Source organism: Vigna umbellata, chromosome 4, assembly GCF_029865625.1.
Source record: "Vigna umbellata cultivar VRB3 chromosome 4, Vumbellata_1.0, whole genome shotgun sequence".
In the NCBI taxonomy this organism is placed as follows: Eukaryota; Viridiplantae; Streptophyta; class Magnoliopsida; order Fabales; family Fabaceae; genus Vigna; species Vigna umbellata.
This window is the reverse complement of record NC_142168.1, coordinates 6,141,801-6,149,942: the sequence shown is the minus strand read 5'-3', so window position 1 is coordinate 6,149,942 and position 8,142 is coordinate 6,141,801.

Below are 8,142 nucleotides of genomic sequence, written 5' to 3'. Positions count from 1 at the left end.
TCTTCCCTTTTATAAGAGTCGCCAAGCACCCGTAAATCATCACGGACAGCTTACCCATGGAAACAAAACCTAAAACGCAAGGGAAAGAATATGTTATAAATTAATTTATCTTAGTATAATTATCTATGAGTAAGCACGTAAAATTGTTGTATGTTTCATTCATTTTGTCTAAGGATGCTAATGAGTACTGGGATGAATAAGGTCACAAATCAGCAAAATGACTTAACTTGCCTACATTTGCTGACTAGTTTTAAAGCTAAGCTAAACCAAAAACTCAATACATGCTGAATAATCATACAACTTTTTTAATAGCTGCAATCATTTCTTGCAAATAAGACAGATGAACATCAACTCCAATAAATATTACAATTGAAAACATACGAACATCAACTCCAAGAAATATATAAAGCGTAAATTACTATAAAATGAAGATAAAAATAAATAAATAAATAAACAAGAGAATGTAAATTGGAATATGAGAGAAATCTTAACACTAACTTCTATCAAAGGATCCACTTCAGGCCTTTTTTTTTACATGTTGTGATGAAAAATGGTAAAGAGAGGCAATAATAAAATTGCATTAATGTTAAAGATTGCAGGTTGAACTTTATTATCAGATTCTAATTAAGATGACCACTTTCTCATTATGTCCTTTAAATTAAAGAAAGCTAGCTAGAAAAAGTCCATCAAAAGATAATAAGTATAAGCTAAAACTCACAATTAGTTAGGCTTTTAGATGAACAGAATAGCCTAAAGATTGAAATCCTTATTAAAAAATATATAACTAATATAATTCTAAAGATCAAAGAATAGTTGTGTACTTTTTTTTCCAAAATTTTATGGATGTGCACAAAGTATTGACACTACAAAAATAACTGATTTTAAGAGGGTTATTTTTCGGCGATTTTAGAAACCCGAGTAATTTCCGACGGTTTATGTCTAAAATAACAGGTACTTTTTATTTAAACTTTCTGGCGGTTAGTAACAAAAACCGCCCCTAAAATATTTTTTTTTATTTTTAGAATATTTACCAAACTCATATCCCCTCCTCGTCTTCAGTCATTAATTTCAGAATATTCCATCTAATCTAATTCTCTATAACTATCTAAACCCTAACCTCCCTCCCTGCCTTCATCAAGGTTTCCCCCAAACCCTTCCCCTAACCACAATCTTCTCCTGCTTGGCTTCGTGTTCGTCTTTTCCTATTTGGCTTCGTGTTCGTCTTCTTCTGTTTGGCTTCGTGTTCGTCTTCTCCTGCTTGGTTGAGCGTCGAGTGGAGGCGTCGAGGTGAAGGCGTCGAGGCATTTGTGGGTTGAGCAAGTTCGAGGTGCTCTGGTGCGCTCCTGCACTGACCGTCAAGGTAAGAGTATGTTTGATATTGGCTCTCTAGTTTTGGCTCTCTCATTCTTTGTTTGATCTACTGATGTTCGATCTTTGTGTTGTAACTCAAAACATTTCGTGTCTGGTTTTGGCACTTATGTCAAAGTTAATGAAACTTGTTGAAGGTACCAGGAATCTGCTGGGGCGATTTCTATCATACAATACAAAACATTCCATCTCCAACCCCTCAAACTCAAATCCTCCCTAGTATGTTCATCTTATCTCTTCAATCTCCATGGTTTAGTAGTGATTAACAAAGATATTCATTAAGCAGAAGAATTATTATGAAACACATTATAAGTATGTTAGGTAGGATGTGTAGATATTGATCATGGAAACAAAATCTCTGGTTTTTTTGAAGCATGCTTTCATAATTATATAAATTAATGGATTAAACTTGTATTCAATAACTATCTCATGTTGTTTTGTTCCTGTTATTGTGTTCAAATACTCATTTTACTCATAAATGCAAATGAATAGAAACGGTTTGGTTGCACTCTTGAGTTTGTCACCAATAAATCTCAAGAAGGTTCACAGTTTTGCAGAGGTTTTGGTGGGATAGGTGGAATCTTGCGTTACCAACTTGATATGCGAACATTTGATGATTTCTCTAATGATGGAGGCGTCTATGACTCTCAATAGCAATCAATGAAATACTTCTTACTCCTGGTTCAGGAAAGGGGAGCCAAAATACATGCACCAGTGTTGGAGGTGGTTGCACTTGCTGCTGCTCCTCCTCCATATTTGTCTGTGGTGTTGCTTGGAGTGTTTGATTGTGAATCAAGGTTTAATTTTATTACCCTTTTTTTGTTTCATTTTTGGAATAGGTTTTAGATTACGTGTATTGTTCTATTGAAAATAAAGCAAGTTTCTCTAATTCTTTTCTTAATATGGTTTTTTCATATGCTTTACCTCTGAAGTGCCCCTTTTTGATACGAGTTACTTTCTTGTTCTCCTATCTTGCACACTCTAGCTCCACAAATTTCTACAAAGCTTCTAGCAACACTTGGTGAAAATTTAGCATATCCTCTTACATGTAGTTTATTGCTATTATTTTTACTTAATGTGCGCATAATAATTTTTCTAAACATTGTTATTTTTTGTTTTCTAACTCCCCAGCTCTTTCTGTTTGCCCCAGAAAAGCCAGAACAAAAATATGTTCCTCAGAGAAACACTGCCTGAAATCTAAGAAGGTCAGTACTCATCAACGAACTTACACAACCAAAAATCTTTTATTCATTTGGACATTTAATTTTAAACTGCTGAAAAGCAGAATGTAGACGTTGAGCTGTTTCTCATGCTTTCAGATCCCTCACAATGGCTGCCATCTTTTTCATATTCTATGCCATGCTAATACACTTTTCTTGACCATAGATCCAGTGTGTGAAGAACTTATTTTTCGGGCTTAAGAATTGACTGATTGTTTCTTCATTGTTGGACATAATTGATGCCAATAACATTGTTTCTTAGAGACTTTATGTTAAATAGTAAGATTATTCAATGAAGGATTTTTTTTTTATTTAAATACCGGATATCTAAATTTTAGCCTTATCTTTTCGGTTGCTTTTTGAATTTGGAAACGTATTTTGTGGCTCTAGTTAATTTTGTCTTACTCTCTGAATTTATATCTGAGTTTAGATTGCAATATTTGGAAACGTATTTGGAAACTGTTACAAATTACAATCCCAAAGAAACAATTTGTAAAAGTTTAGAAACCACCTCTCTTGATACCACAAGAGATGAACCTACACCTCCTTTGAGTCTTCACAAAGGATGAAACACCTCCTTTGAATACTTTACGAAGGATGACTTTCTCTTCAGAACACTTCCTTAGATGCACCAAGGATGAACCAGCTATTCCTCTGTCACGGCATTAGCACTTCACCAGTTCCACAGACAAGAGTTTCTTTATTTGATCAAGATCACACAATTCACAATGATTTCTGAGTTCTTAGAGCGCAAGGGAAGAGTTGTTGTTCAAGGAAAATGAGAGACTATTTATAGACTCAAGCAAATACTCTTTTGTTCTTTGTTTCCAGTCATTTAATGCTTTTAATTGATTAATATTATTGTTAATCGATTAAAATGAGTACAATGACTAATTTTAACAGCTAGAAAACTCCAACGGTTACCTTTAATCGATTAAAAGGTATTTTAATCTATTAAATCAGAGAAAGTTTGAGTTTTCAGCTTTTACTCTATTTAATGGATTAATACTAGTTTTAATCGATTAAAACAGTGTGATTATCAATTATATAATATGAAAGTACATGGAATCAAAATCACTAAAAATCTAAGTCCTAGACATTGAACTACAATTATTACAAAAGCTTTCCATTGCAATACAAGTCTTCATAACATCTTGAATCTTGATTTCTCTTTACTTGATTTGGACATCATCAAAACTTCATCTTCATCATTTTTCTAACATTCTTCCCTTTTTTATGATAATAAAAACTCCTTTGATTTAAATCTTTTAGTAATAATCTGGATAAAAACAAACTTATGCAAGAAAAGAGCATTAGTGAATAAACACAGATAAATTAGCTTTAAACATTTTCTCCGCCTTTTTTATCATAATTAAAAAGTTGTGTTTAATGTTCTCCCCCTAAAATAATACTCCCCTTAATAAAAGCATGTATGCATATGAGCTAAATATATTTCAAATTTAAAGATTCATTCAAACATACACAATAGGAGATTTAAAGCATATAATTTTAGGATAAAGAACTTAAAAATCTTTTTTTAAACATACATTGAATCATACAATATAAGAATTTTAAATCATACAAAAACATGACTAGTTTTTCAAATATGCGAAACTGGAACGCATTTAATCGATTAAAGCTAGGTTTAATCGATTAGCTTTAATCGAAATATTTTGAAGAATAATCGATTAAAAGTGTTATTTTTTGAAAAACGCTTAAAAATGCACAAAATGAATAAAAATGCACTCCTAAGAGATTTCTAAAATTCCTAGATTTCTTCTAATTTTTACCCCTTTAGATATGTCTTCAATTTCGTTGTGTAATGATAATCCTCTAGGTTGTTGTCACATATTTTTAGATCTTCATCTTGGGGATTGTCATCATTCCTTGGTTCATTTGTTGTCTTCTGCAAGTCTTCATTTTCACCTGCATCTGATTCATCTAACTCAAAAGGTTTTGTCTCAAGGTCTACAATTTCATCAAATACAACATGCATATATTCTTCTATTTCAAATGATTTCCAATTGAAAACTTTATATTCATTGCTTGTTAAAGAATATCCAAGAAAAAATAAATTCACCAGCCTTGGAATACAATTTTGTATTTTATTATTTAAAATATTTAAAAAAAAAATAAAAGTTAAAAACATTAGGTACCCAACTACTTTGTATGGGTCCTTTGGGTTAGATTGAAAAAAAAAATTGAAATCATTTTACAACCCAAACATATCTACCACTTGGAACACCATAATGCTTAATTTTACATTTATTTGAAGTATGACCTTTTTTCTTACAATAAAAGCATGTATCATATTTGTGTTCCTATAAGTTGTTCCTTTTTCTACCCATGTTCTAGGAATTTTATTATTATGTTTATTTTTAATTTTAGGAACATACCTATTTTTAACAATCTTATTTTCATTATTTTTACTGCATTCTTCTAAGGTTATTTGTTCTAGTAGTTTCTTAAAATTTTCACGTTCTAGTAGTTCAACCGTTCCACCAACTTCGTTATGAATGCCACTTCGAGTTTATCGCTGCATTGCTGCCAAAGCTTTAGAAATTTTTAGGGTTTCGAAAGAAAACAAGGGCATGGAAAACAAATTTCATACGAGAGGGAAAACCATTAGGGATTGTGAAAGAAGAGAGCTTAACGAAGGAAGGAGTGAAGAAGAAAATCATGAACGGTGAAGTGGAGAGCAAGATAGCAACTGGGCAATTGGTGTACAAGGAGATAATTAATTGTAAAGGTAAAGTGAAGAGGAAAATGGAAAATGAGGAAGAATAAACAGAGGGAAGCTCAGAGATGGTAAATTGTGAAGGTAGACACGTATTTTTAACAATCATGGGCAGTTTTAGCGTAAAACCGCCGGAAATATAATTTAAAAGAAAACTAAAAAGGTTTATTGCGGTTTATTAAAAACCGCCAGAAATTATGCGGTTTTGAAAAAAATCAAAAAAAATCATAAAAAATCACCTGAAATTATGGAAACCGTTTGAAATAAACCTCTACTATAATTAATTATTTTTGTAGTGTCATATGCATTTAATTAAATAATAAACTCTACCTAATAAATTAAAACTTTTGAATTAAATTTCTTTCCTTATCTGTCTTACAATGCCCCTCTAATATTATATAATAAATAAGTTTTACTTAAACGCCTTAATGCATGACTCAGGTCAAATACAACAAGGAAAAAACATTTTTGTCCTTCAACATTAGGCCATTGTTTTTCGGCCTGTGTATATATATAACCAATTCATTAATAAAAAAGGAGCATCAAAATTTGCAATGTCTCTATTTACCAAAATCGTTATCTTGTTGTGCGTTAGCATGGGCAAAAAGAGGAGATTACAAATAGTTTGGAGGAAAAACAAAATCTAAACACTGCAAATCAAAAGATGATAATCTTGGATTCCACCTTCTCCCGATTAACCAAAGCTTCCAATGAAGTTTTGTACCTAACTTCTTTGGGCAAACACTATTCATTTGTTTGTTTTAATGGGAAATGGTCTTTTTTTGCATTTTGAAACATACCTTCAAAAAAGGAATTTCAGTGAATGTTGCATTTTAACATAGAATCACCAAAGATGATTTAAAACCTCTAACTCAACTTAGTAGGCCATATTTCATCATACAATTGACTTACATAAACCAATTATCATACAAGCATATAGTGATTATAAGTTGTCTATTAGTTAAAATCAATGTAATTAGTTTCCATTACTTAATAATTGACCAAACAACTTGATAGACGTAAAAATACCTCCAAATGCACATAAAGCTCTATCTATTCCTATAAACAATATAAATATGATCAGGACACACCATTAACACCACTGATCAGTAGATACTCTTAAAAAAGACTTAAATGTTACATGAAAACTAAAACAACCCACATGCAGAGAAGAACACAAACTCTAAGAAAAGAGTGTCGGAACAATCGGTACCGTTATAGAGTCGTGCAGCGGAATAAATTAATAAAGCGGAAAGCGTGTAACGATCACAACACAAGTTAAAATAGTTGGTTTCAAAAATTGATATTCTTAGCGAACTTTTATCGAACAGTTGATGATGTGCTAAGAGTTTAGGGATCAAGAAAATTAACCCAGAATTTTTATCCTGGTTCGAATCTAAAGACCTCTATTTATAAGCCTAGGTTTGTGTAGGGTCAAAAACTGAAAAGACATCTCCCAACTGTCACTGATAATCGATTATTTATTTGTGTCCGTTATGGGGGTTTCAAAATGGTGGTAATCGATTATCCTGAGGAATAATCGATTATTCCAGAGACTTTGGCAGTTCTCATCAGAACTAGTGATAATCGATTATTTGGAGTAATAATTGATTATTCTAGAGCAACGAGGTTTTTCATAAGGGCTTAGGATAATCGATTATAGCTTCTAATGATCGATTAAATACGTAGCAGTTCTAGAAATACAAATTTTTCTAAGTATTACATGTTTAAGGCTTTTCCTAATACATTTATAATCTACAAAGTGTTTATAAAACAATTATAACAATGTATCGTCTTTCAGCATCATCAAAATCATTTATCTTCAAATTTACCAATACTTCTCATTGGTAACAAAGAGCTGAAAATAAACTTACTCTTATTCAGAAACTAATAAGATAGAATTGAAGATTTCATCTCAATGATTACTTTGACGATCTCTGGTCTTCAAACAAATAAAAGGATGGTTAGAAAGCCTAGCGAGAAGGAAGAGCTCTAGGAAAAAAAAAGTTAAGAGAGATAATATACTTTTAAAATATTTTAAAATAATGAAACTCATTTACAATTAAGAAACTCTATTTATAATTTAAATTTTTATTATTAAAATAATCGTATCTTACAAATAAACTATCAGTTTTAAAACACGATTTTTTAAGTTCTTACAACTTTTAGCTTTTATTTTTGAACATAATTTCTTTTTCAATATTGATTCTTAAACTTTGTCATTTTATAAATAAACATTATTGAATTTTATTTTCATTATAAATGGTCTTTAAAGTTTTTCCTCCCAACTTGTCATTATACTCACATTACATATGAATGCTAAACATATTAGTAGTTCTCCAAATTTTTAAATTTATATAACCATTTATATTATAGAAAGAATAAATACTCAATTCAAAAAAATTAACAAGTATTAAAATTTCATTTTTATTATCATTAAAAAAATTACAAAATTAGTATAAAAATTTGCATTTCATTATGTTTAAACTTGTAACATAATTGAGATAATTAAACACCTTTTTAGTCTTTACTAATTATTTTAATATTGATTACATATTAATGTTAATCTTTTTAACAAATACAAATATGTACATGACTATATTAATCATTTACCATTAAAAAAATTCAAACAACTGGTAAAATTAAAGTTATTCTATGGTTGTTAAAATCAATATTTAATGTAAAATCGTAAAATCCTATAATTTTATATATTATTTTTAATTCAAATTTTATACATGACCGTAATACAGTAAACTTGCTAAGATCTCATGAACAAAATAATAAAATTGTTTTTACCACCATTTTTCTAAGTAACAT